General features: G+C 39.6%; 1 long non-coding RNA gene across 2 annotated transcripts in view; it reads right to left on the minus strand.

The window, feature by feature from the left end:
- Positions 1 to 27,981, minus strand: part of LOC111941306 (uncharacterized) — a 40,390-nt gene that overhangs the window by 8,863 nt on the left and 3,546 nt on the right. Inside the window, exons 5-6 of one of the 2 annotated variants that reach the window (XR_015285187.1) lie at positions 22,394 to 22,504; positions 3,619 to 4,021 (exon numbers count right to left, since the gene is read on the minus strand). This is a non-coding gene — a long non-coding RNA (uncharacterized LOC111941306). Of the gene's footprint in view, positions 1 to 3,618; positions 4,022 to 22,393; positions 22,505 to 25,388; positions 27,947 to 27,981 lie in introns of those variants that run through there. The other variant, XR_015285186.1, reaches the window with a different exon arrangement.

Raw genomic sequence — 27,981 nt, forward strand, 5'->3', positions numbered from 1 at the left:
AACATGGAGACAGAACATGTAAAATCAGCGTGAGTGCGTTTGCATGGGAGCGTGGGGATGGATGGAAAGCGTCCACGTGCACACGGGTTTGTGTGTACTGCACATAGAGACCTCTTCAGGAGGTAATTAAATGATACAGGAAGATATCACTGGGACAAAATTACACTGGTTTTCTTTTTTTTTTTTCCTGAATGGTGAATACAGGTAATATGGAAAGAGATAAAATATAAACCAAATCATTATTATCATCTTTAAGTGAAGAGCAGAAGTTAAATGGTTTCAGTATGAAACCATGTCAGGATAAAGTTTTCAAAGGTGAAGTGTTGTTGTCAGTCCTGCACTCAACCCATATGTTTATCCTTAACCTTTATCCTTCACCTTTATCCCATGCTGAATGTAGCTTTTCTTTTCACTGCTTTTCTGCATGGCTGTGTGACAGACAGTTTATAAAAACTGGAAAGCAAAATTCTCACCTGGCCCTGCACATTGAAACAAGAATGAAAGAGGAATCCTGGTAAATGTCACATCCCACACACTGCCCTTAAGTCCTTCAAAGCCAAAAGTCCAAGGCTCAAATGTATTGCATGGCAGGAAGGAAGAGGAATTAAAAACCTGCTTCAGTTTGCAAAGGGATTCTTACAGCCTAATTCTGGTCAAGGTGAGGGACAGAAAGGAGCTATAAATGAATTATAAACCGTGGTTAGGCATTCAGGGGAGATAACACCCTACTTACTAGAGCCAAATGGGAAGGCCACCCCTAGCTTTAGGCAAGTTAGTCAGGGTGAGAGTAATGGCAGTGACAACTGGCAGTGGCCACTCCTGTCCTTTCCTGGCACAGTTCTGCCCTGCCTGCAGCTGCCCTTGGCTGCTTCAAGCACCGCTCAGAGGGGCTGACTGATGAGTTGAGGGCCAAACACCAAGCCTGTAGTAGAACTTGATCCTATTAAAACTTTCTCCTGCAATTTCCTCTTTCTCCTTTCACTGATGCCTGTGGTACCCATTTCACCCCTCACACCAAATGATCGTGCAGCCTTGGGAAGACCCTGATTTACAGTGCCCAGCAGGAGGAGTGATTTCAAGGAGTGCAAGGAGAAAGCTTTGGCAATAAAAAGGAGCCATACAGGAAATTGAGGAAGTGATTCCTTGGCTCAGACCCAGAAATCAAGCTCTTCTGAAGGGTCTCATCTTCTCATTGTGTTTCTCAAAGGCAAGCTTGGAAAATCTCAGCTTGGCTCATTTTCATTCCTCAGCAGCTGCTCTCTTAGATTATGTGTAAGTCCAATAACATGCAAAGATTTGTCTGTAGTGACTACCACTTATGCCAGGTTAGCTGATGGATGTGTGTGTCTGTTTTTATTAGTTTATGACTCTGCAGAGAAGACATCTGAATGTCCACAGGGATGAAGAAGACATGATCCCTGATGAAAACTGCTTGCAATCAAATTTTGGAATTGATCATGAAGGATGACAGGATACAATGGTGAATAGATATAGGCTGAGCAGGAGTTTTATTAGAAAAACAGACTGCATGCTTATTAAAGCCTTCTTTAATAAGAAGAAGTGGGTTGGAAAAAGGTTTTGTTTGGTTGGGGTTTGTTTCCAGGTATGTAGGTCTCTGGGTTTGATCCATTGCTACAGGTGTTAAAAATGATGTGCCTAAAGTTTGTGAAGTAGCCAAGGACATGCTGGTGTACAAATCAAAGGAAACTTTAAATTTAAGATTGAAGGTCCTCCTACAAAGCTGAACTTCCCATAATTCTCTTCTGTGCCATGGTTGTGTCCATAGCAGTTTAACAGAAGAGCATTCCAAACAGGTTACCAATTACATTTCAGACCTTGTTGGCTAAGCTGCTTTCTGGCACAGGAATCTTCCTCCCTTGAATGGTATTTTCTTGCCAGGAAAGGAGAGCATATTACACTCCACTGGATCAACTATAGAACCATACAGAGGAGGGACCCATTCATGGTCTTTTTTGTCTTCATGTCCAAATTTCTTTTAATTTGCTTATTATTTTTCCTCACAGCAGTAGGACTTCTTACACAGAATAAAGATCAAAGCATGTTTTTTGTACCATGCCTTGTGCCTAACCAAAGCCAGATAATGAGATGTATTACTTGTGTTTTTGGTGAAATTCCTTGGCTGGGGCCAAAAGACAGGTGACTTTATTTTAGAAGAATACAGTACTTGAATCACAGGTGCTAGTGAACAAGAAAACAAATAGGCAAAGAAGTGTTCAGACTTCAAAGGGAGACATATTGAATAGAAAATGAACAAATCACAACTGTTCAGATTTTTGTTGTTATAAAAAATTTGTTTTGCAGTCTCATTAATTTTTTTTTAAATAGCATTTTATGACATAAGTGCATAGCCTAATTCATTTGATAAAATGCTAAAATCTGAGTCCAAAATCCTACCTTACTGTCCATAGGATCATCAGGACTGCTGGATGCTGTACTAAAGCACACACTTGTGTGGGATTTCTGATATTTATTACTATTCCCAAGGCTTCATTTTTTGAACTGCCACAAAGGTCAAATCAAAGCACAAAACATTGTCTGTGACCATGGTGAGGACACCACAAAATCAATGGTCACAAGTAGTACAGAAAAGATTATATCAATTATATGCTACTGGAAAACTGCTGCTGGTAGCTCAGAAATACATGTTTTACTTCCTCTTGTAAAAATGTTCTGGAAATACATAATTATAATGAATTAATATTTATCCAGCATCACACATTGACAAAGTCAGAGAAGAAGCAAATGAAACAATCGGTGTTTCCTAAGTTCTCACTATTTAAGGAAATCGAGGTAAATGGTAGTAAAAGAGAAAGTTAAAAACAATCAAAATGAGGAGCTGAGAGTCTGAGCCAGTGAAAGAACATCAGGAGTCATCATTTGGCTGGAATTCTGGCTGTATCCCAGGCTTCTCTCCCAAGAAATGCAGATTCACTCTCCTTTTAAAGCACATTACCACCTAAGCAAAAATAGCCTCTCATCTCTGCTAGTCACAGTTGTAAATTTGACATGCTTGCTTTGCTGGCAGATGCACACCACACTTAACGTTTAACCAAGTGCAATCATGTTGGGCCATAAGATGTTTTTGTAAATAAGCACCTGTCCCCTGAAGAATGGTTATTTTAGTGTTATAAGGGACTTCACATTTTGTTTCTAACACTGGTACACCCAATGTAAACAGCCTTCCCCAAGGAGGAAAGGGGAAAGGAAGAATACAGAAAGCACTGTATGTAAACCTTGTTAGGATCACCCCAAGCCTGCCTTTTCTCCCAGAGGTGATGGGCTCAGCCCTGCACCCTCCCTGAGCGTGCTGCTTTTTTTCTCCTTTTAGGGTAGCAAACCCTGATCTGTAAAGTTCAGGGTGGCACAGGAGTCACAGCCAGTTCCAGGAATCTTCTCCCTGGGTCAGCTCAATGTTGCTTTCATCAGAAGTGTCACTGCAACGGGAAGAACTTGTTATAACGAGTTTCAGGAGGCATTGACATAATCAGGTCAGCTGGAGGTGCATAAACAAGGGAGAAGGGAACAAAACCCATTGAGAAATGTATGTCTTTCTATCCTGTTCCTAGGAGACATGAAGTAAAAAGCCTTTGCTCTCACCTGCTGGTGTGGCATCCTTGCTTCTCCCTTTTCTCTGTAAGGCTGTAAGGCATTTTCATCGCTGCAGCCTGACAATCCAAGGACATTTTCATCCATTGCTTGGATCTTAGGAAAATCTTCCCTTTCTTCTTCTTGTTATCGTGGCAGGCACATTTTTTTAATAGTCTGCTTAATGGTTATATACCCCCCACTGCTGGGATATCCATCAGTGAGACAGAGAGAGGACAGGGTCTCTCCAGAGGCTGCAAGGCCGCTGGGGAGGTAAGAAGAGGGAATTTAAGGGAATATTGTATGTTACAGGAACATCTAGAAAGCTTGTGTCTCTGATGATGAAAACATTTCTGGGCTTTTGTATTTTTCTCCTCTTGTGAGCCAGTTGACAGTTATTCATGACAACCATGACCTGAAGAGAGCCAGAAAAAAATACCATGTTATGTAATTTGCATCTGGAGATGGCACATGCTAATGCGAACTTGGTTGATTATAGAACAGTCTGCTATTACAAATGAGGCTGAAAAAATACTTTTTCAGTCAAAAAAATAGTCTAAACACAACAGATATCAGAAGCAGGGCCTGCAGCCTGGGCTGGAAGATGAGCCACTCTGTATTCATGGGGCATTTAAAGTAAAATACCTGCTAACATGAATATATATATATATATATATATATATATATGTATGTAAGGTAAGTGATTTAATGAAGAAGAAAGATTCTGTCCCTTATGCTGCCACCCTTTCTGAGCAAATAACTTTTCTTCCAGAGGGAAAGAGTTGGGAAAATATAAAAAGGAGTGTTCATCAGTCCCATCTCCTTTAAAAATCCAAATTAACAAACAAAGGAAGAGGCTTGTTGTAAAATGGAAATGGGAAACACAGTTTGCTCATGAGAAATTTTGTGACCTGCTACAGCACCTGTGAGAGCTCCTGGTCTCTAGGGACCAGTTTTAGGCAGGCCTCTTGGGGAAAGCTTGAGATGCTCTAAAGAGAAGATGCAGTTGGCAGTCTGGATACTGTGACCTTCTCTTTACAGCTGGAGACTGCCTTTGACAGTAGTGGGTGAAGATCTGCAGGGGTTTTGGATAAGACTGATGTCCTTGTAAGTACAGTCTCCTGCTTCTGGCAAGAGAGTGGCAGTGTATCACTCTCTGTGTTTGGATTATTACCATGCTTTCTACCTACTTCACTTCACTTGCAATTTTGGATAAGTAGAGTCATCATGCTCATTTTATGCCCCAAGGTTTTATCTGGTACAGCTGTGTAGTGTTAACAGCTGCTGGTTTTTGTTACAGAAGTGGATGCATTTTTAGGAATAGGCAGTGAAATTTCTGCTGTACAGTTTGTTCAGTCAATTTGTAAAACACTTTGTAGACCCAGGTGTGTAAAATAGTACTTAATAATATTTATTGTGCAATGATAGTAATAATAGGTGGATAAAAGAAGATTATGATGTACGTTTTGATGTGTAGTTTACTACTGATTTCTTATACAATATGAATAAAATCTCAGGCTCATGTTGCCTCATTGAACAAAAATGCAGGTCTAGAAATTAGATTCCTATTCAGCAGCTTAGTCATTAAAATTAAAAAAAAATACTCTATCACTTGTATTTACATTCTTGCTGTAAAACAGGTCACCCTGCCCTTTTAGTTCTGTTTTCCACAGAATGGGCCAAATCTGTTCCCACAGTGACTCCTTTGACTCTAGCAGGGTTGCACAAGAGATGACTGTAGTTCATAATTCTGCAGAATAACTCTATTTTGATTAGGGATAAAATGTTAGTATTTGGATGGAGTCTTATTTTTTCTTTTTCTTTTTCTTTTTCTTTTTCTTTTTCTTTTTCTTTTTCTTTTTCTTTTTCTTTTTCTTTTTCTTTTTCTTTTTCTTTTTCTTTTTCTTTTTCTTTTTCTTTTTCTTTTTCTTTTTTCTTTTTCTTTTTCATCTTTTTTTTTCCCATTGACATTAAGTGGAGATGTAATAGACATTGTTTAGTGGGAAAAAAAGAAAAAAGTGTATTTCATCTGTTTTCTAGCCATTGTACAGTAAACATAAGACCGTAAATGACAGCAAAATCAGAAAATAAAATAAATACACTGTGTTAGCTCTGCCTTCCTCTGTAATATCACTCAGTGCTGAAAACACAAATACAATTCTGCCACAGATACAAGAAAGGAATTGTGTTCATTTGGCTTACTCCTTGTCTGAGCTGGGAGCACTGGGTAAGGATTAGCAATGGGAGGGGACATGCTCACCTGAGAGCCCCACCAAGGAGGCACCAAGAGAGCCTGGAGTGGGTTTGAGCTTCCCCAGGAGCCCCTGGGGGAGGCTGGAGGAGGCTGAGGGCTCCAGGAAGGCTTTTCTGCCTTGCATGGTGGGACACCAGGCAGGGAGATGCCGACTTCCAGTGAGGGAGGGTGGGAGAGAAAGAATGGAGAGGGATAGAGCTAACTGGGAACAAAAATATGATGAATTAGAGACTTTCTAGAGACTATGGGATCTAGAGAAAGGTTGGAGGTGCCTGAGGATGAGACAGTGGAACTTCTTTTGTGTAGAGATTAGAAAAGATGACTGGAGCCACCCATCCATTGCTGCAGGAATTTATTTAATCCCTCTGCCTCAGTCAGAGAGAAACTGGCCAAGACAGTCATCTTCCCATTGTCTTGTTTCCAATTCCTTTGCCATAGACATGGACCTGCCTGGTGCCCTAGACTGTGTCTGGTGGCAAATAAATAAATCTGATTGACTAGTGCTGTGAACATTAATTCTCTGGGAGTAGCGACAGCATGGCATTGCCCTTTGTACAGGCAAGGACCAGTAAAAAAATATACTGTAGCACTTTTCTTCCTGATGTTTAGCTGAAAGTAGCATTAAAGACCTCAGCTCCTCCCAGCAGGTCATTAAGCCCTAGGAAAGACCCTGTTCCTCTATCATTATTGCTTAATTATTTTCAGCTCTGTAATCTAATTTGCAGTTTGACTCTGTGTTGATTCTAGCTGCTGTATCATAACCTTTGCAGCACAGGAAGTGTGACGCAGGGCTGCCTCTACTGACGTCTAAAAATTTTGGTGAAAAGGACCTCTTTACAAGCCTGTAGCTTCAGGAAATAACTCATTTTCTAGAAAGCCTGAAACCTTTAATGTTCTGAAGAATTCACTTTCTTCTGTTTTCTTGCAAAAATGTTTGATAGAGTTTACAGTGCAAAGCTGAGTAATGAAGGGTGTTTCATTATGCATGTGCCATTCCTCTTTAGTTTTAAAGCAGGATGTTAGAGAAATATGTCACACAGAGGAGCTGTTAACATATTCATTCTATTTTAATTAATTATAACATATGCTTCAGGTGTTGTAGAAAACAAGGAAATAAACTCATAGCTATGAAGGGAAGCTGTTTGAATATAAGAATTGCAAATGAGATAGATTAACAATTGAAGCATTTAAAGCTTGAAATATTATTAAATATGAATATAAATTAGATAGTTTTATTTCAAAAATAAATAACTGGTTTTTTGCAACACTACTACCTAGCTGGTTTCTCTAGAAATCTCCAAAATCTAACAGGAAATTAGAACCATAGGGAGCTTGAGGTATGTCTCATCAAAACTCTCATTTTTATGTCTGGAATTGCTTGACAAAATACAGAGACAACACATACAGTTCATAGTATTTGATGCTTTTGAGCTCAAAGGTTCTTATGGATGTGTATTAGTCACAAGAGCCTGTGGGAGGGCACTTAATCTGAAAAAAAGCAAAAAGGGAAAGAATGTGAAGGGGTCTCTGAAGTGTAAGTCTCCAGGAAAAGCCCTCAAAAAAGGCACTGGAGGAAATAATCTAGACAATGAGATGAGAATGTGGGAAGCATATAGAAATCAGTGATCAGCGGTCTAGAGAATATGTTTTGGGCGAATATCCTTAATGAGTAGGAAGTATTGAAAGCAGTTTTATTACGGTTTTCTTGTAGCCCTTTTTTCCCCCAACCCTTTCATGAGTACCTCTGAACCTTGGCTTCAAACCAGGTTAAATAAACCTTTCTATTGTTTTGCTGCAGGTCTGTCTTGTGTCACGGTGCACCGGGAATAAACCGAGGGCCTGAGCCTGCAGCTGGGGGGGCTCAGGGTTCAGAGGGTCAGAGGAGGGGTGGGGGGCCTGTTCTGTGTGCACTGAGGGACTCTGGAAGATTTTTGCAGATGCTCTGAAGCTTGGATTGCCACATGCTGGGGTCTGAGGCATTCCTCATGGCTAGGGCAGGAAAAGCTCCTTCACTGCAGCGTGTGAGGGTGCAGGGGACAGTGGAATGTGTGGAACTGCAAGTTCTGGGCTGCTGGACTCATCTGAGCAGGACAATCCCAAAACCCTGTGTGCCCTTCTGCCTGCCTTGTCTTGTGGATTATAGCAATGAGTAGAATAGTTATTCCTGCTCTCTCCTGTCCTTCTTTGTCATAGAGCTCTGCAGAGCTCTGTGAGCCTGCCAGCTACAGCAACCCTTCTGCCAGGAGGATTGTGGCTATTCTCACAGGAGGGAATTCCAGGGGCTGGGATCAGTTCACTGGTGTGTGCTAGCAAAATGTTACAATGAAAAACATTTTAGTAGTTTTCTTAGAGCTGTTGTACAAATGCATGTTAGTAGAGGAGGAGAAAAGGAAAATTGCTATCAGCCTCCATATCCTCTCCACAGGAAAATGGTTGCTGTGATGTCCAGATCACCTCCTCTCTCTGCTCTCTGGCCCTTGCTCAATGATTTTGGTGGGTCCACAGTAGTATGAAGTAGTCAGGGAATTTTAGTTGCAAAGCCTTTCCCAGGCAGTACTTGTGACAACAAGGCCTGCACTTTGATTTAAACATTTTTTTCTTGTAACAGAGCTAAGTGAACTAATTCAGTGTAAATGAGACTGAAATGGATGTGTAAATATGACTCCATTGTTGCACAGAAATATTGCATTATTTCAAGTCCACTTTTGTTTGTACAAGTTCTTCTCTTAGGGGAAAATATTCTTCTGACAAATATCTTGACTATCTAACTCCGCTTGGCTGACTCAAAATGAATAGGCAGATTTATGGTCTCCGTCTGGATTCATTCTTAGACTCAGAAATCCTGACTGAAGTCACTGAGAGACCTTTGATCCATTAGTAATGCAGGAGCAGATTCTTCTCCATGGAAAGGAGAACATACAAAGGGTGGTGAAATGGCAACCTCCCCTTATTTCATCACACAGTGTGGTGACTCTTTTCTGTGGTCAGACACAAACGTGGTGATTCAGAAAGAAAGGCTGGAATGCTTAGACAAGAGGTGGCAAACAGAAAATATTCAAATGACAGCTGGAAGAAGGGGACAGTGCTGATATAATTGGAGTAGACAAAGGATGTTCACTTTGTGACACATTTTGCGAAACACCCAGGAAAAATTGTTATACCACTAAATTGTTACCACTAAAGCAGGTTCATGGCTCAGTGAAAATGCCATCTTCCAATGGGGAGGTAAGCAGAAGAGGCAGCATGCTCTGATCAGAAAAAGGAACAAAATAATTCAGGGTTCCCCAGGAGATAGATGTATTTAGGTTCACATATATTATTATAACAAAAGCCCTGCTAAGTGTGCACAGCACTTTCCTTTGGTGGTTCTTCCACTGGGAAATGACTGCACACTACTGCTGTTTGCTCATGGAAGGGTCTTAATTCCCTCCACACACAGCAGTGTTCAGATGATCTGCCTCTGGAAGCTGTTACTTATGACCTAGAGACTCTCTGTGTTTATTTTGGTATTTAAAATCCATGGTAAGAAGTTATGGTGAAGCCTGTTCATGCCTCAAGCAATGTCTGGTGACATGGAAACTATTCAGATTTATATACTCAAATACTGGTAGTTCTTCCATGGCAATCTCATGTAACAATAAGCTATCACAACTGCAGTCCTTGGTTTAAGGAAAAGAAGGTTGCAACAGGTGGCTTTTGTAATTTTAAGTTTTTCATTAGAAAAATATTTCTCTCCACACTCAAGCTGCAGCAATTTCCACAAGGTTTTGAGGGCTTCAATAACATGTTTGAGATGGCTTATCTGTTGGTGATCAAAGGTGTGTATGCTGGCATGTATATGTGCACACACACTCACATAAGTAGTGTGTGTGTGCACATATAGTAGTGTATGAGCTCTACAAGTAGTCTCATATCATATATGTGTGTGTCTGTATGTGAGTGCAGGCATATCTGTATGTATTTTACTTTGTTCAAAGGTGAGATATGTTCCTTTAATTGTCTGGACTGAAATCCTGGGAGAAAGAGTATGTTTGTAATTGGTGGTAGGAGCAGCTGAACCTGCCCAGGGGTGCACAGTCCCAGGGAAAGGCTGGAGAGGGAGTATCCACAAAGCTCTTTTCAGAGGAACAAAAACATTATTCCATGCAACAGCAGGAATTTGCAGTGCTCACAAAATCAGAGTACCTGAAACCAAGACTGAAAGCAGGACCTGCCTTTAAGGATGGCACAGGCAGATGAGGGAGCACTTGGTAAAACCTTCTTAATGGCTGTAATCATTTCCTATCTAAAAAGTTAATGATTCTATTTTAATAACACCTGGAAGAGGTGAGCAAATTTAAGTTTTAGGGTACCTGAATAGGTCTAGGCACATTCACCTCAATGCTGTTGTCCATCTTGTGCCACACACTACTTTTTGATACAAGCCCAGTAGTTTGTGTTAAATGAAGAATCACTTACATGTGAGCAATGAACATGTTCTGAAGGGAATCAGAAGGAGGAGAATCTCCCATAGGCCTGCACAGAGTACTGACTGCTTTCACGTGCATCACTATTTTCTTTATTCCTATCTGGAAATAGATAGTATTAAGATCTCAGCCTTTGTTTTGTTTTTTTAGTTGTTTTTTTTTATTACTTTCTTTACTAAATTGGTGATCCCATATACTACAAGTACTTATTTTCACATAAAATGGTTTAAAGTGCATTCAGGTCTGCTCCTTATCTTGTCTAAAAGATAGATGAAATTGTCTCTTAGTGTATGGCATCTTCTCTTTCCTTCATATATATATATATATATATATATATATATATATATATATGTATGTGCATCCTGGAATACATCTCCTCTGCCTGATTACCAGAGTAAATTCATTAGCCCTGCTCCTGCTGACTGACCTTAGATGCATCCAAAGATAGTACAAGTGGGGAATTTTTTTCCAAGGAGATCAGGCTGAACTGCTGTTCACTGTGATAGAAAATATTTAACAGAGATGCAATCATGTTGTAGCAATTCTAAGAGCCATATGTGACTTTTATTTTTTGATCCTCTTACCCAAGAAATTCAATAATTGCTATAAAAAGTTATAGCAGCTTAAGAAATCTATTTTATATAGTAAAATTACTATAAATATATATTTATCAAAAGCAATGACCATGTGCTATTTTTTGCCAAGAGCTTTGGTATGTTGCTGTTGCTTGATGTAAACCTGTTTTTTTTTTTAAGCATTATAGATGTAATTTGCTTTATTATTATGGCACAGCATAGACTCTGGTGGTTTGATTTGCCAGATCTCAGACAGCCCTAGAAGTATTTGCTGGTTGTTCACCCATTTAAGTGGATTATTCCATGAGGTGATCCTCTGTGTCAGCTTGCCCTCTGAGATGTGTAGCACATTTTGTTTTACAGCTGAACCAGCAAGGCTTTGTGTTTGGAGCAAAGGAATGCCCTTAGCCATGGCACAAAAAGTTTTGCATGATGGTGCTTTTACCCTGGAATGTGTTCTTCTCCAAACTCTTTCCAGAAGCTTCTTCTCTTCCTTTTAAATAGGAAAGTAACTCCTTCTGAACATCCCATCTTTCACACAAGATCTTAAGCTGACTCACAAGCAACACAGAGAGGCTTCAGTGTCCTAACTTAAGTATTTAAATGCTGCTCTATTCTCTCATAAATAGTCCAATATCCATTGTCTCTTTTGTTAGACTGCAGAAAAAGATATTTATATTTCCTTTCTCATTTATAAAGTAGCTGTTGCTGGCATCACTTTGCATATGTGGAACTTTCCATTGTGACAGACTACTGAAGCTCTTCAGTGGAGGTACCTGCAGCACAGATTGAGGGAGATTTGGCTGAATACATTGCCTCATGGGACACACATCTGGTAGAAGGCACTATCTAATTTGAAGTATTATTAAAGTGATATTAGGTGTGTCAGCACACAATATATCTAATTTGGGGAAAAGCTATCCCTTTAATTTCTTTAATGCAATTGGTCTATACAGGTGCACAGGATGTGTCTGTACATGTCATCCTCACAGAATTGGTCCCTTGGTATGAAATATTTGGCTCCAAGTGGCTTAGAGCTGAAAAACCAAGTAAATCTCTTGCTTAAAACAAGAAGTAATAGTTTGAAAACAGCATTTGTTCCTTCTAATCTGCACATTTGACCTTGAATAGGCCTCTAAGTCAAGCAACATCCTTAAGAGGCAGTGGCAGGATGTAGGTTTATTTCTTTTGATGACATTCTCCAGGCTGCCCTCCGCCGTGTTTCTGTGTGCTAAGCCAAACTTATTCTTGGAGTAAGACCATTTTAGTCAATGGATTCATTTGGCCCATTAACTTTAGCCTGCCATAAAGTCAAGGGCAAAAGGATATTCTTATGCAAAGCAGAATCACTGTAGGTGTGCTACTAATCACTGAGGATTAGGATGAAGATATTCCTGTCTTCAGAGAACCTTCATATGTCTGTTCAGCTTTATTTTTTTAAAATAGCAAAATTACATGGTTTTTATTCTCCTATTCCTAAGGAGAAATCATAGTTTAATCTATTAACAAGAAGTGGTGAAACTTCATTAGAAATGCAGTTGTTTCCTAAGTCATTTAGTATTTCTGTGTGTGTGATTGCTAAGCAATGCTAGTTCAAATTACAGTATCATAAACTGCCTATGGGCAGAATGGTGGATTGTATCTGAACTTTCCATTATTACTGTTCAGGCTTGGAAATTCTTTTAAACCTTTATACTTCAAAGTAAAATAAGTTCAAAATATCTATGTAGGACTGGACCCCATTCACCTTAATCCTGTAAGTAGATGACAGGGAGTCAGTGGGAGCACTTGGTGGAATATGATGACATCAATTATCCTCAGGGTCCTGAATCTAATGTTAAGTGGTATTTTATATTATTATTTTTATAATATGTAATGTTATGTCTGAACAAAACTACTAATATCCTTCCAGTATTCTGATGACCCCATGGCATGGGTAAATTAAAGGGATTTTCTCCTTCAAAATTAACACTTCTTACATTTTTTAAATTTTGTTTAGACTCAACATTATTGGATTTTATCTGTAAATCTTTATAGTCTATTTAATATATATACACATATATATAAATAAATGAGAGCAAATTATTTAATTCATAAAGAAATGCAGCTCATCACTTTATTTAATTACAATGTTCTGAAATGAAATACATAGCCAGTGGGAATAGGCCTATTGATTAAAAACTAGGGTAGCTTCTGTTTAGTCTGTTGGAGTCTCTTCCTTTTTTTCCCAATTACTGTGTGTAGGACAGGTCAGTCTGGTTGCATTATAAAATTAGGTTAAGAGACAGTATTTCTGTCACTGAATTGTATGTGATCCATTTCTTACGAAAAGACACAGCAGAATAATTTAACTCTAAATTCAGAGCACTTTGCTGTGCCTGGCATTAAGATTTTTTATTTTGTCTTTGTTTTCTTTTCTTTTGTTTTTGTTTTGTTATCATTGCAAACTCAAAGATGCCTGAGAAACAAAGAACATGAGAAACTAATATTCATATGAGTGTAAATAGTCTGGTTTGTGTGATGTATTTGCCTTCCATGTGAGGAAAATTTGCTATGGAAATTAAAATGGATGTTTGGAGATCATAAAGAAGCAGGAGGAGCATCATGAGGATTTTATAGGAGTGCATCTCATAATAGTATTTGAGAATTATATATCTTCTTGGGGACATCTCTTATCTAACAGCTTTGTTGTGCTCTCAGCATCCCCAGCAGGGAGAAAAGTGGGCTGAGAGTTGCTGAACTCCATGGACATGGATTGCTGCATGTTCTTCTAACAGGTGACTCCTTTGTGGCTACTGTTTTTGTTTTGTATTGCAGTCAGGATTATACTTGTCTGATGAAATATGCTAACTAATGAAACACAGCAGTGTTGGTATATGAATAAATAGTATAGTAAGATTTCCCAAGAAGATTTTACTTAATGCTGGTTCTCAATGATTTATAAATTGATAAAAAACAGAGGTGGAAAGGATCTTGAAGTGTCATTCCCTCTGTCCTGAGCCTGGGTCAGTCCTACTTAAATGACCCTGAGAGATGATGCTTTGTCAGGTCTGTTCTTAAAAATTGCCAGCATGAGGACTTAGTGGCCTACCCAGGCAATGTGCCTTTACATTTTGGGGAAAAAAAAAAAAGCTCTCCCTGGGAACCAAAATTTACTTGGTGCAATTTAAGCCCATTATTTTTGTTCTTTCCAAAATGGATAAGAAGAACAGTTTATTTCTCTCTTTTTTCATAGCAACTTTTGACACCATAGAAAGCTGTTATCATGTCACCTCTTAGTTTTCAGTTCTCTAGGCTAAACAAACCTGGTTCTTTCTGACCTCTCCCAAGGGTCATGTTTGCCAGAATTCTGGCTATTCAAGGAGTGTTTGGTGAAACTTCCACTGGCTTTGGGAACTGAGTTACATCTGCACTGTAAAAACCTTATATTTGCAAAGCATCTAGAATTAAACCAGCCATTTTTACATAAATGTCTTGTAATCCATGTTCAAGTCTAAATGTGTTTGCTTATAAGTAGCAGTGGTACATCTTAGCCATGACCTTGTGTATCCACACTGGTGGGAGCACTCAGCCTTTGACTTGTGTGCTTTAGAAATGTACGTGGGGCAGATGGATGTCTGGAATACACACGTGACATAACATCTGCTGGTGAATAAAGATTGTTATAAAGACAGAAAATAAAGCTGGGAATGTGTTTACAAGTACTCAAGCAGTGCTGCATATATGGTAGGGCACAGAGTTACTTGAAAACAAGGCCAAAAACAATTACCAAAAAAAAGTGTCCCTATTCTCCTTGAGCAACTAAGAGAATTTAAATGTTTCTGCCATCTCTGCTAGGAGAGCTAAATGAGGAAAGAGTAAGAGTAAGATCACTCATTTAGATGACAAAACACTCATGACAGTGGTAGAACTTCTCTTTGGGTTATTTTTCTATTCCTTTCATTCCTCTGCAATACTGAGGTATTCATTTAAGCCAGCCACTGTACTGTGATTTTTTGAGTAGTAAATAAGAGCTTTTAGAGTTCAAATCACCTAATCATATTTAGAAATCTATTTCTGGATGAAATGAATTGCTGCTGAACCACTTTTTTCCACTCCATTAAATTTAACTGAGTCTAGGTGACTAATTCAAATGAGTAGACTCTGCCTAAGTTGCCAACCACATCCCTTAATGGGATTTTCTTTAGATCTTCTAGGATCTAGGGCAGAAGGTCCACGTCGTGGCCTCTTAAAAAGAAAACACTGAAAAGGTGATGAGCAGTCACTGGGAATTGAGTTGTGTGGCTCCAGTGCTCAGCAGGTGGAAGATCTGACACTGGCATTGCTCCAAGGGGAAGACTGCCATGGGTGAAACACAGCTCCAGACAGAGGAATTGTACTATCTCTTTCCAAAGAGAAAGGGAGCAAGAGTCAGAAGCAAAGATGAATAAGAGAGACCTTCAAAGACGCTTCAGAGGAGGACAGCAAAATAAAGGAGGACTTAAGAAGTAGCTTTGGTGAAGACAGCAGGAGAGAAGCCAGATGTTTAGGAAAGACCACTTGGAAGACAATCAGGAAACTGCTCCTATTTTACCAAGTTCCTCAGGCAGAGAAGTCATAAATAGTTGTATTCAGGAATAAAGAGGAATAGGTAGGTATTTCCTCTGAACTTCTACTGACTTCTGAGTATTAGCAGAAGATCTAACTCTTTAGACTTCAGGAGTATTGCTGGAGAGGAAGAACTGGCATAGAGATTGCGAATGAGGTATACACAAAGTGTCCTTTGCTCTTGTTAGGGAGAAATGGAAGGCTCCAGAATTTGTACTTTAGTGACTGCAAAGTGTGCGAGAAGAGATCTCTGGGATCTCTGTGCTAGAGATGGAGAACAAATTGATTCAAGTTCAGCTGAAAGTCTGGAAATTACCCAGATAGCTAGAAGAAAATTGAAACTATGCTACAGAAGGGGCAACAGCCTACAATAATACCTTTGTCCTAAAACCTGAGTTCCATAAATCATCCTCCCTTAGGAGCAGCCTTGGATAGTTGTGGTTGCTGGGAGCTGGCTCTAAGGTATGACTCTTTCCATGTTACTTTTTCCCCCCTTCTGTTTCTGTGGTGCTGATTACCTGTATCTTTAACCAGTTGCATTATACTTTTTCTGGCCTCAAATACATTGTCTGACAGTATGAACTGAAGTCAGAGCCCTGCCCATTTATTCTTGCTGATATTCTCTGGAGATACAGCAATTGTACATCTAGGTAGGTAATTCTGACTCAAGATAAGTGTTTTTCAACTCCTACCAGCTACAGCTGGTAACTTTTTACCAACAAAAATGGAGTAGGTCCCACATACCTACATCACTTTTTGTACTAAAGTACAGCTTTATTCAAATCTTGTATGTGACTCTGAAGAAAAGTTTGTTCCAGTTCTGGCTTGTCATTCTGTTTTGATTGGTAGGGGCATGATACAGAAATTTCTGCAAGTTTTGGATTGCTGTCTTTCTCAACTTAATAATTGAGTAATGTCTAATCTTCAACTGAGTATGGAATCAAAGTAGGGATTAACAGATTCATCAACGATAATCTCAATCCAGGAAATCTTCACAGAGTAGGAGTTTGTGGTTGATACCAAAACATGCTTCAAGCTACAGAAGCAGTTAAATCATGTCAGGATTGACTTACAGAGGGACTTTCCTGTCTGAGTCAAGCACTGGGCAGAGATCAGTATCCAGAGCTACCCAGTACTGTGTTAACCTAACCCTGTCCTTGGCTCAGGAAACCTCTGAGTATTCTGTACAAAATGGACAAGTGAGACTGACAACAATCTGTCTAAAAATAAGTGAAGGTCAGTGGTGATGTCAGCATCATCAAGATCATCGAGGTTACAATCCCTGCTCCAGTCAAAAATAAGATTTGAACAGGGCTTTCCCACATTGCAGAGATGTATTCCAGTCAAGTGAACTGAGGCAAAGAGAAATAAGGACTAATTCCTGCTCTTCCTGGCAGAACAAGGAGGAGTGTGAAACATTGCTGAAAAGATGCAGGGCAGAATCCCTACGTCACTGCATGTTTTCAATAATATTCCCTGCTTCAATGTGCCTAAGAGCCTACTGCCAACATCTGCAAGGTTCAGGTTTTAGGCTGAATCTTATTTTAGTTGCCTCTTAAATCTGAGCTGACTCCTGTTAGCTGGAAGTCCTTTGTTGTCCAGACTTTTGTGACCAGCATTGGCCTTTTGATGCTTATATGTGTATTCACAAATGTAGTCTGAGCGCAACAAATCCCTGCCTTTTCCCTGGCTCTACCTTATTACTTACTGATCCCTCAGTACAGCTGGGAGTGATGCTGAATTTCCTCAGGACAAAGTGAAATGCCCTGTTCTATCTTGGGTCAGAAGGGTGATTGAAACATGCCAAGGTATCAGCACATTTAGGTAACCAAGGAATGGTCAGGGAAATGGAGATGAGAACAGAGCTGGTGGAAAGCGTGGAGGGAGTGGCAAGTCTATAAACTCACCTTGTCACTCATGTCCAAATGTCACAAATTTCACAAAACCACAGTTCTAAGTGCAGAGTGTTTTTATGTTGCTATGGGCAGTGAAAAATATTGGTGTAGATTAAACCATGGTTTTACTTCATGGTTTCATTTTCATACTTCCTTTCTTGACTCTTCTGGTGCACATATCTTTCCACAAATTTTCCTTTCCGTCATCTCCAATTACAAATATTTCCAAACGAATTAAATCACCACACTTCTATTTTATGTTTTAGTGATGTGAGGCAGAGCTGATTAAAGGATAGGTAGGCAAGGACAGCACAAAATTTCTCCATGTATCTATCCTGCAATCTCCTCTGTAGCAAGTTTCCCTTCAGATGTTTTACACAGTTCACTGATGCACATGGAAAATTATGTTGCTGTAGTTAATAACCTTATTTTTTTCTATTAAATTTATAACCCTTACTGGGAATTAAATGTGAATAAGTCACTTGATGTTTTTGCTCTGATTATAAAATCCATATGTTTCCTGAGGTCTCCAAGTCTTGCCATTTAATCTGACTATAGTGATAATCGTTTTTGGGTAAAACCGCTACCTGGTGAATAACCAAGAAATTTATTACTGCCTAAAACTATAGAGGACATACTTGTTTCTATTGAAAGCTTAGCATTTTCTGAGATAAAATAGACATGCCCACATGCCTGTACTCAATATTTTTCGCACAATCCATTTGTATCTTTTCTTTTTTTTTTTTTTTTCAACAAATTCTGACATTTTTTACCTTTAACATATCTGATTTAAATGATATTTGAGGGCATTACATTCAGGTCTTTTGCAGAAATAACGACTGGAAAAACCTGAATTTCAGAGTTGCTTCCTAAGTATCAGCAGCTTTCCAGGGCTGACTATGATACCTATCCTTGCTTACTGGTGCATTCTTCTTTCATGTAATCAGTGGTTCAAAGTCCAGCTGGAGGCCAGTCCTTAGTGCTGTATTCCAGAGGTCAGTCCTGGTCCAATACCATCTGAGATCTTCATAGTGACCTGGATTCATGGGCCAGAAGCTCTATCTGTACTCAAAGCCGACTCTATTAATGCATTTTATCTTGTTCAAGCAAATTTACTTGTGTTTCCAGATGCTCATTTTTTCTTTTCCCAGTTTAATCCTATTGTAGGAGTGAATTATTTCTATGTCCTCTTTGTTCTACTTAATTTGAAAAATGATTTCGTGAAGCAGTTAAAAATTGTGCAATATAAAAATTAAGGGTTTTCACATCCAAGACTTTGCCTAATGTATCCCATGGTTCTGCATTTAGCAGGACTTTCTTATAACCTGTAGACAAAACACAAGCTAGGGTTAGCTGTGCTTGCAAAAGATGAGCTTGGATCTCTCAAACACAACGGAGCACCTTGGTTAAAGGTCAAGGTAGCTTCAGGATGTTACTGTATGTATGTTTGTTAACCAGGGTACAGCTCTGAGTTAACAGCTTATTCTTTAAGCTCCTGTTCTCGTGTGTTTCCAAGAGAGGAGTCATGTGAGGGCATTAGGGTTGGTGGACCAAATGCTCAGTTAATTCTGGTGGAGCATCCTCATGCCATCTTGTGTGCAATTTTTAAACTGCATCTCTGTTGCTGCTTTCATGCACAGCTCCAAAATGACTGGTGAGTGCAGCTACTAATCCCAACTAATTCTTTTTACCTTCTGCTGTTAATTGATTACTCTAATGCAGGGAAAGTCTCTTAAGTCCAAAGCCCTGCTTAATGCTTGTATAATTTAAACAATGATGCTTCCCTTTCCTCCCTTCCTTTCCTAGTCTGGTTAATTTAGAACAATTTTAGAACAATATCTTCTCTACCTGATTTTCCTTCAAACTTGACTCATTTTTGAACTGGTTTAGAGACCTGATAAACTCTATAGGCACTTTGTCTCAGCCTACTTCTGCTGGGAGAGAGGTGCCTTTGGGTTTCATGGTGAAGAAAGCCTGTCACTACTTGGCTTTGGCAGGACTCTTATCAGCTACTGATGAAGGCAGTGTACATTGAAGATCCTTGTCAAATCTGTTCTTAAAAATCTTTGTCATAAGTTCTGGCTCTTCTTGAGCTACCCATATTTGGCCAAAATCTTTTTCATGTTGTACATACCCTTGACTTGTCTTGGAATCTTGTCCACCTCTTGGCAAGTTTTGCTTTAGATGTCTTCTAGCTGTTTTTCAAATCTCTGTTTCATGATTTAGCCTGTAAAGGCAAAATGTTTCCTCTTCTACCTCAAGCAGAGGCTGCTTTCATCTGTCATTTTCATAGTATTTGAACACTGAATTATTCTCTTTGTTTACCACTAGTAGCATCATTGTGTGTTAATGGTGCTTGTGGAATGTTATGATCAATATTAATCAGTATAGATTCACCAAGTGAAGGACCAGGCTTATGTTATTTTCCTAACAAAAAGTGGGAATTTGGAGTTTTCAAGGTGGAAGTTCCTGTAATTGCTTCTTCCCCCAGCTGAGCTGTAGATGAGATGGCAGGGGAAAAGAGAATTCACAGTAGTGAAAATAGGAAAAGTATGGATGGCAAAGCAAATCCCTTTGGAGGAATGCATTCCCTACGCTGCACTCCTCCAGTGCATCTGCTCTTTTGTCCTGTGTATTAACAGGCACAGAATTTATAAGAGACAAATCCAACCACTTCTGTTTCTGAAATTCATCTAATTCATATTGTGACCTATTATCCCTACTAACATCTGCTGAGTGTTCACCACCTTTAACTAGGTTTTATATTAATATAAATCAAATGAAGAAAGGTATCACAAACTTTCTGTTCAGGAAGTGTTTTTTTTTCTTTATGCCTTGCAGTTAGAAAGAGATCAGTTTATCATGCCAAGATCTGGCATCTACCCTTTCTCAAGAAGGCTGTTTCTGCTAAAGGCCTCTGTCATGAGCTGGCTGCCACAGGGAAGTTGACTTCTGTAAACATCTGAAAGTAGGGTGGTGGTGGTGGTTGTTTGGCAATGTTAAACCAAGGAAACCAGACAGTAAATACCATGCTAGCTGAACACTCCCACCAACTGAAAAAGAGAAGAAGGAAAGTACATGAAGGAGCAAAGAGGGTATTTGTAACACCCAGTTTAGCAGAAACACAGCAGTGCATTCTCCTTCAGTCTGTAGTGCTGTGAATCAGCCGTGCTCTCACACTCATTGTGAATGGAGTTTTAAATAAAGTGATTACCTCACAAATCAGCGAGACTCCCAGGGAAAAATCCAGAGCAACTCTTTAAAAACATATTTCAAAGTGATCAAAGATGCATGTGTCTCACATTGTTCACCAGGGAGGAGTCTTTCAATAGCAACCAGAGTTAATGCAGTCATGAACTTGAGCATCTTTCAGCAACTGTCTCACATTTTGCTGAGATTATCATCCCATGGAACCTCTTTCTGAACAATTCCTTAACTAAGCTCAGTAGCTGGAGAGCAGCCATTACATCTTCATCCTTCATCTTGTAAAGCAGCAGAACATTTACCAGTGTATACACAGCTGAGAAATGCAATTTGACTGGTACATTAAAGGTATTTGGTGATCTTTAATCTTAGCATAACTGCTGCCCATCAGGGGTGCAGTAATGTGCTTCACAAAGCGCACAAGAGAAGACAAGACCCTTAATGAGTTTTGGCTGAGCTGGGCACGTTCTGCACAGTGTTGTTCAAATTGTCTCAGGCTTCCTGCCAAGTAATGCAGAAGAAAATGCCTTGGAGTATGCTAGCTGTCTATCAACCTCGCAGAAAGTTTTCTCAAAGACAGTCTTTGATTTGTGAGTCAACCACTATTAAGTTAGTGTCAAAACCCTCTCTGGAGGCAACAAAATGGAGCACAGTTCTGCTGTTACTTCTAGCATCAAAATATTCATCTTGAACTTAAGGCTCTAGGTTATTTTTACTGTGCTCTGTCTCTGGATAGGATTTGTGGGGTGACTTACATGGCTTAGCTCCTGAAATGATGGGAATAAAAGCTGGGGAATGAACAATGGGGAACGGTTGTGACCGTTTTGTAATCAACCTTATTTAAGGAAATAAGAGGGGCTCTGTCTTTGTGAGGCAAGCCTTACACTGTAGGCCTCTAACTTGACTCACTTGCACACACTGGCACATTCCTCTAGTGTGAATGGCAGGTTTGCAGAGAAGTGCTGTGACCAGTTCTACCAGTCTGTGTGCTACACATGGTGGGTGGGACTGGTCAGAGCAGCTGGAGATGGCATTTTGACTCTCTGTGGAGCCCAGGGACTTTGCATTGTGCCTTTGAGAAAGGGACACTAATGTTTAGGGAAAATGCCAGGGAAACATCACAGTAGGTGCCCAACACAGCCCCCACATAGGGGCTGAGTAGTCATGACAACTGTAGTTATCAAACATTAGCATGGGACAGCATTCAAAAACCATATTGAAGGCTTTAAATAACTTATCGAGCTGCAGGCGTGCAACTGTGGAGCTAGTGCATGACAAAAATACACCTTCTGACTTTGAGGAACTGTCAAAAAGGACACTGAGCCACAGGTGATCACTAAAGATTCAGCCTAATTGCAAAGGATATGCATAACAATGTTATATGTGGTAGCTGACTGCTCAGGAAATTCAGTTACTCTGCAGAGTAATCTGGGTCTCTGGGTAGTGTATCAATAAATACCTGCTTGAGATCTTCAGCGAGCCAAGCCAGAGACTAAGGATTTGTAATGATACCAGCAGGATATAGGCTCTCAAAAAGGCCTTCACGCAGCAGCCTGATAAATTTATTGTCTGAATTTCCAAAAAGGATTTTGAGCTTTGCCTCATCTGAGTTTGCATTGTTGTAAGAATTTAAGTGTTCATATGGTGTGAAGTAATGGATTTGGAAATGAAGACAGGAATTGAATGCTGTGATTAAATGTGTAGGGCAAAAAGAAACAGAAAGCCTACCTCTAGTGATGGAGAGCTCCTTGGATATTGCTTCAGTGTGGGTTTATATGCATTTGCCAGGAAGTTTTTATCTCTTACCTCCATCCTTTTTCTGACACGGTGTTCTTAATTTCTTATCTTTCCACATTCACCCCTGATTCCTGTTCTCAAGCTTGTACCACTGCAGTTTTCCTTTGTTCTCCACGCTCCCTACAGTGCAAACACATGACGGAGTTACTGTGCTTGACAAATTACATGGCACCAGCTGTGCCACCACTGTGCATTCCTGGCTGACACAAAGGTAAACCTCTGCCACGTGTGGGAACACAGAACCAGGAGCTGCCTTAGCACAGCTGGAATGTAGTCAGAAGTCTGGAGTCCTGGGTTCCTGTGCGGCAGCCTCAGCTCACACAGTGCAGTGTGGAAGTCTGCTTAGCCAACAAAAAGATGTAGCTGTAGTATTCTACACATAATAAGAGCTGCTGAGCTGGCTGTAGCTACAACACTCTCTAAGGTGGTGGCCTCAGGTGGCACAGGTTTTGTAAGCATGCTGGGGGAGAAGCCCTGCCTCCTTCCCAGAGACTGCTCCTTGTGCAGAAGTGTTTGGTACGATTGCAGAAATGCTTGAGATGTTCACAGTACCCACATGCTGCAGAACTGGAGCTCCACGCTCTTTAAGGCCTATGCCAGCATTGCACTTGGAGGGATGGGGCACCTCACTGGGCCAGCCTGGTCCCAGGGATGCCCAGCCCTGCCTGCAGTGCTCTGCAGAACGGGGATTTGCCCGGTGGAACGCTGTGCTAAAATGTTTGTATTGCTCCTGGTAACTGAGCCGGCTTGCTCAGATCTGATTTTAGCCTTTCACAGTACGCTGCCTTGTACCAGTGGGGAGATCCTCTCAGTGTGTTTAGTCTCACTGTGAGACCCTCCCATTTTCAGCATGGGAAGATTTATTCACAAACGATGAATGCCACAGTGTCTGAGAGGCTTGGGATGAACTCTCTGCAAGTCCATACCTCCTCTGACACACAGAGTAAGGCTACAGAGCCTACTTTAGGCAGCTGCAATCTAGTGCCATATCCAAGGCTGTAAGTAATTTCCTGTAATTTTGCATCTTCTTCTTGAAGATTTTCTTCTGAGCTTCTAGTGCAATGAGAGAGATAAACTCATGCACATCTAGTCTACTCTCTGTTTCAGTGGTTTGCTTGGAAGGCAGCTCCTTCAGGAGTACTGGCAGCAATATGTTTCCAGCTGTGGGTTTTTCTTAAAAAAAAAAAAAAAAAGTAAGAGAAAGAAACAAGACCAATCTTTTTTAAGGATTTTTCATTGTTGCTGCCCAGGGTGAGCAGGACAGCTTCAGGACTCTTGTTTTTCCCTTGTCTTGAAGTGATTAAATTGAGTGGCAGTGTATTTCCAGAGGACTGCAGAACGTTATGGAGACTGTGCTTGCAAGGGATTGTCAGTGTCACATAAGGTGAGTTGTAACACAATGAATGTCTCATGCACTGTATGGGACAGAGGGCCTTTTTTTTACTTTAGTTAAAGTTGCTGGCCCACTGAGAAAACTAGATGTGTGTTTGTGAAATGGAGCTTCTGAACTGGTCCATAAAAATGCCCCAAACTCTTTCCAATCCCATTTTCAGATGCAGTCATTTCCAGCTCTCCCTGTATTTACTATTTCAATGTTTTTTGAATTTGGCCTCAGGGTTTCACATCAGCGTGCACGCTAGCTATGTACACATAAGATTTTCAATCCTTTCCTTTCCCCACCACTTGTGACTTCAAGAAATTTTAAATGTACATTTGGTGTGCTTTCTGACCTTGACTTTTGAGCATTCAGGCCGAGTACTCAATCATTACCATATAAGTTCATACCCTTGACATACCATGAGTAATTGATCTCAACTCTCAATTATTATGTTAAGCTTATATGGATTTAGAAGGATGAGATCCTTCCTAATTAACCTCAAGTTTTTTGATAAGATTACACTCAAGATTGACACTGACAGCTCATAATTTATCTGAATTTTAAGGAAGCTCTTCATAAATTGCCAAGCCAGGACTTCAGTGTTATTACAGAAATAGATTTCAAAATGCACTAAAAATGCTGAAAATGGGAAAGAGTTTTGTAAGCAACTCTAACAGGGGTGGAAATTGTGTTACACCCACAGGGGACAATGTCTCGAACAACCCAAATGGAAAACTGTTTTTCATGGTAACTAGCATGAGCTGAATATTATTGATCAAAACAAATAATGAACAGGTAACGTAAGAGGTAAATCTGCAGGTGGTAAAACTCACAGAACCTGATTCTCACAGTCTTGGTTCCTGGTGGTTGGATTCACTTGAACCTAAGTAGGTCTCTAATGAAAGCCTTGCTCTGGGGTACAGCTTGTAGTGTTTCTGATGGAAACTTTGCTGCAGCCTAACAGGCAAATTTTGTTATGGTCATCCCACTGAGCAGTCCTCTCTCTAAGCTGCTTCTCTGCCCCTGTTTTTGTTTTTTTTTTAACTTTAAGTCTTTCTGAGTGCTGTCATTTTTCTTGTGTGGTTCTGTAGCTTCCAGAGGATCAGCTGCTCAGGGTCAGTCCCCAGTTAGCATCATTCTATTAAGGCCAGTGAGGGTTGAATTAACACAAAGTCAATCAATCTTTACTAATTCACACCAGCTAAGAGTTAGCTGTAAAAATGTAACAGTTTTTTAAATGCATGTTTAAATGAATTGATCTTGTTATCGTTCTGAGTAACTATTTTACTAAAAGTATGAGGAGCTGTGGGCTGCCTGACTGCTATACACCAACAGGATCATATTCCTGCATGACTTTATACTTACATAGATTCCAAAACAGGAGAAAATGTTGTTAGCAATGCGACTGAAATAGATGATGTTGTGTGACACTGCAAGGAATGCAGCATTTTGTATGGAATGGGATGAATGAGTACAGGCACTGAATAAACTAGGGGGAAATTTCAGCAGCTGAGTACAAAAGAACTGCAAGTACTGTCCTACAAACAGTGATGAAACTTGCTTTGTGAAGCAGGACATCAGTGTTCTGATAGGGAGGAATTAATGTGGACTCAGGTAAAATGGGAATTTTCACGTAGTGTCATTTTTATTTGAGATTGATTAGTCTGACCTTCACTATCTTCCTAAAGACAGTGCAGTAAGTTTTGTTGGCTTTTTTCCCCTCTGGTCTCACTGAGATTAGAGCACGGATTGGCAGATAGACCAGCCTCGTGTGCTGCAGAAAATGCAGCAGAGAATATTAGCTCAGAAGCACTGGGAGAAGACATTTAAACCCTTCCACATAGATGTTGATAAGCAGAGCTGTTGATGGACAGCTGTTTGCAATGTTATGGTCATATATTTGTAGACCTAAGGGAATCAGATACCAATGTCCTCATAACTGCTAGCCTGGTAATTAAATATGACAGTCTTATCATACAGTATTATCAGCATTTTGAAAGTATGTCTCGAAGACAGAGATACAATAGTCCTCTACAGTTCAGCACCAGACAGCAAAACATGTTTAGCATGAAAGATAAAATTTCAGATTCCAAATATATAGGGTTAAGACCTCGATAATGGAAGGTAAAGTAATTTAAAAAATGTTATATTTGGAGAAAGATAAATGTGTTAGAACTGTTACAATGACCCTGCAATAGACCCAGAAGGATAGGATGGAACTCTTACGGTGATGCCATTCCCTCTAAGGGCTGGTTGCTGTTCTCCATAGTTTTACTGATTAGTATCTTTATCAGTGAAGACTTCCACTGAAATTAATAGGATTAAATGTGTTGCCATAACCTGACCCTTGAAATTTTAAGAATATCTACAACATTACCAGTTTCTGAATGTGCAGGTCCAATTCACTGTCATATTTGAGTGTGTCTCTGGTTTTTTATCTCCTTTTCTCTTTCTTTTTTTCCCCTTTTCTTTTCTTTTCTTTTCTTTTCTTTTCTTTTCTTTTCTTTTCTTTTCTTTTCTTTTCTTTTCTTTTCTTTTCTTTTCTTTTCTTTTCTTTTTTCTTTTTTCTTTTTTCTTTTTTCTTTTTTCTTTTTTCTTTTTTCTTTTTTCTTTTTTCTTTTTTCTTTTTTCCTTTTCTTTTCTATTCGCCAGTTCTGGTTTTATCACTACAGAATCTCAGTGAAAGCAGTTTTGAAAACCAAATATGTCACTTAAGTGAACAAAAAATCAATAGCACACAAAATTCTGGGAAACCCAATCTCCAGGAAACATACATCTATATTTTATCTTCTTGACTTCAATTATCACTTTTGCCAACTTCTGCTAGAGACACTTTCCTGGCTCTTCAACTCATTCCTCATCAATCCCTGATGTTCTCTCTATTTTAAGTGACTGTAGTTCCTATCCCTCTTACTTTTCAGCTGATACTACCCACTTAGATTTTGAAACCCATTCTCATCCTTAGTTTTATTCTGCTTATAAAGTGTTGCCACTGATTTTGATGGCAAAATACTGTGATTATTTCTATGTGTGTTGAATAGGTAACAATCCTTCCCATCAGAAGTAAGATAGCTTTAGCTGAGCAAAGATATTGTTGCCTTACTAATTAAACTGCTGTGACCAAAACCTGTGTGTAAAAGCAGCTTCTTGTCCACATGTGAACAAGAGCTAGATTTCAGCAAATTCTCTTCATCTTAAGCTGTGCTTTGTGATTTTAATGCCATTTATTGATGTAGCAAAAGTGCCATTCATCACCCAGTTTTAAAGGAAAACCAGTGCCATTTACACCTTCCAGTTTATTTAATTGAACTGGCTCATCTGAGAACATAATTGTGACAATTGCAAGGGAATCAAAGCCTAGATACTTTCTGGAATAGAACTTCAAGTGATGTAAAGAACTGCTGTGCCTCCCTTGTCTACCACAGACTTGTAAAAACTGGCATCTACACAGGTTCTGTTTTGTTGCTCATGTGAATGGTGAAATTCCTTGCAAGGAAAAAATCAGGTTCCCAGTTGAACTGCAAAAATGTGTTTCTGAGCAAGAGCTAGGGACAGTGGTTAAACTGAAAATATTTTAAAATGTCACTTCAGTGGTGTTTTATTAAAAGGTCATCTGGCATCTTAAATAATAGGTGATTTCTAAAGGCAGCATGTGAAAATGACATGGATACTGAATATGGAACGCGCACACCTAAGTGTTATCTTGTTTCCCTGGGTGGACCCATTAAAATATTTGTGAAGTGAGTATTCTCCCTAGATTTTTATCAACATTTGCCTAGCTTAATTAAGCTTTTAAGGTAAATAAGTGGCTTTGTTGGCATGCTCAGGAAAGTCCTGACACCAACCCTGTCAAGAGTAGTAGATCTGCATCTTTTCAAGCCAGCAACCCAGGTGTGTACAGTAGATAGACAAAAAGCTTCTCAACTGTCCAGAGGCTGATGGTGATCTTAAAAAGTGACTGCCTGAACTACCTTCTTGTTTCATTTTCTGTAATGAGTTTCTGATTTTAATTTAGCAGAAACATAAAATTCAGCTGACAGGCCATGTCTAAGACTCTTGACACTGACATCTTCTTTATCTCCCTCAGTTTTGGAGTTGTTCATTTCCTCCTCAGAATTACAAGCCCTCCTTACAGAAGGGGTCTTGGAAAAGGTTATCAATAATAAGTGTTATCAAAGATCTACCTGCAAAAGGCAATAAGTGTTATCAGAGATTTACC

The sequence above is a fragment of the Cyanistes caeruleus genome, chromosome 3, assembly GCF_971803275.1.
Source record: "Cyanistes caeruleus chromosome 3, bCyaCae1.hap1.1, whole genome shotgun sequence".
NCBI classification, from domain to species: Eukaryota; Metazoa; Chordata; class Aves; order Passeriformes; family Paridae; genus Cyanistes; species Cyanistes caeruleus.